The sequence below is a fragment of the Echinops telfairi genome, unplaced genomic scaffold (assembly GCF_000313985.2).
Source record: "Echinops telfairi isolate 266 unplaced genomic scaffold, ASM31398v2 ScPeMD7_18;HRSCAF=68, whole genome shotgun sequence".
Taxonomy (NCBI): Eukaryota; Metazoa; Chordata; class Mammalia; order Afrosoricida; family Tenrecidae; genus Echinops; species Echinops telfairi.
In genome coordinates this window covers 52,203,510-52,205,584 of record NW_022103915.1, presented here as the reverse complement: position 1 = coordinate 52,205,584, position 2,075 = coordinate 52,203,510, and positions in this window count along the sequence as shown.

The window sequence follows — 2,075 nt, the reverse complement described above, 5'->3', positions numbered from 1 at the left end:
GCAACGACGAAAACATTTTGTAACTGTCTCTCAGACGATACACATCGTACTGCGTGCTAGTGCTAGTTAAACAAGTGATGTCAACAAATCAGCTATTCAGATAATTTAGGTAAGTACTTTATTTATTTCATAAATACACACGTTTTCTTGAATTTAGCAGACAGTGTTGGAATGATGTGCAAAAATCATTCAATTATATTACTCAAAATTTCCCATATAGTAATATTTCTGAAAATGATCTTTTTAATGAGGTATCATTATTTTAAAAATATATTGATAAGGAAAAGGTTAAATCTTGGGCATCAGCAAAAGTCACAATAGAGAACAAATGGTTAGAAATATTTCATCATTTTGAAACAAACCATATTCCATACAATAATGCACTAAAAATTGTGGAATACGCGCTGTCCTTACCAAAAACTAATGCTGCAACTGAACGTGTTTTTCTACGGTAAATAAAGTGTGGACATCAGAAAATTCACAATTAAGTGTTGAGACTTTGAACGCCATTTTATGTGTGAAATATAATTTAACAAATTCTTGTGAAATTTTTCATGGCCTTTTAAACGACAGCAATCCACTAAAAAAATTCACTCAAATGAGAAATCTGCCAAAGAATAAAATGATGCTATACATAAATTTTAATGTATTATATTTGTAAATTGTACTTATGTTGAAATTTAAAAATATATATTACAGTACTATTTTTGCGTTCTATGAAAATTTTTGTTGCTCCATATAGACCAAATTTTTAATCAAGAACCACCACCACCACCCCAGGTCAGTGGTGTCCCGCTTTACCAATGTTAAAATCTGGTCACCTTACCCTAGGCCCAGGTAAAACCAAAACCTTGGACACGCCAAACTAGGCCCAGGCTCATGACATCACCCAGGTGAGCCTAACTCAGCCAGTGGGGTCAACCCATGCCTTGAACCACACCTTTCCAGCCAGAGCTGTTAAAAGCCGGCTGTGGGAACGCCAGTCTCTCTTTTACCCTGCTCCTGTCAGCTACAGGGGGAGGGCAGGGTCTCGCTCCCTTCTAGTGCACACGTGCGCCTGCTCCAGGCCTGCTGCGCACCCACAGCCTCTGGGCCCACATGCTCTACTTAGCCTCTAGGGTTCTTGGGCTTCTGGCCTCCGACATTCTCCACCCCTTCCCCCACACACACACACACACCCCGCAGTTCCACACGTGGGGGTGATCTTTTCCACGCGAGGTTGTTCGTGCCCAGTTGTGAACCGCAGCGTGACTTCCACGCGGCTGGGCACACTTTCTAGAAATAGCGTGTATCCCTTTGAAGCTCGTCCTGTCTTTCATAAAAATTCACTTGGATTACAACAGGTGCTTTGGCAGTGTCAATTCTTTCAGCGTGCGGAGCCAAGAACCAAGGTATAACCCTTCCATGAACCTAACCATACGTCACCAAGAAGAATAGAAGATCAAAGTAAAGCTCTCTGTGAGTGAAGTGGATAAAGATGTCATTGTTGCCAAAATTAATTTATACTACCAGATTGTAATAAAAATCCCAGTAGAAGTTAAAGCAAAACTATTCTGGAGTTCACCTTAAATGACATGTGAAAATACTAAAGAAACATTTGAAAACAAAGATGAAATCAATCTTAACTATATTTGAAATAAAGCTATCATAATTATATGGTGGAGGCACCAGAATCAACAACCAGGAAAATGTATGAAAATAAGTATCATAGAAAAAGATTCTATTTCATGTAAGAAGTGTGTTTAAAAGGAGGGCGATGTGGCCAATCACTTAATCTGGCCCTTCTAGCCATCACCCTTGTGGCGATGTCCAAGCATAGGTTGTTTTTCAGAACACAGTTCTCCTGGAGGAAAAACACAAACGATGCTCTGTTCAAGGACAGAAGAGCAGATCATTCCCTTCAATCAGAGTTTATCTGGAGGGCATTCTGAGGTTATTGTCAAATATTTATTAAACTTACAAGAGCAAATGTTTAAACAAGTGATTAACTTGCTATTGCCCTGCAGCAAATGCACAGAGGACGTTCGGTGTGTTTATATAACTGAATCTTAACTTCATTCAAAAGTTTATAGACT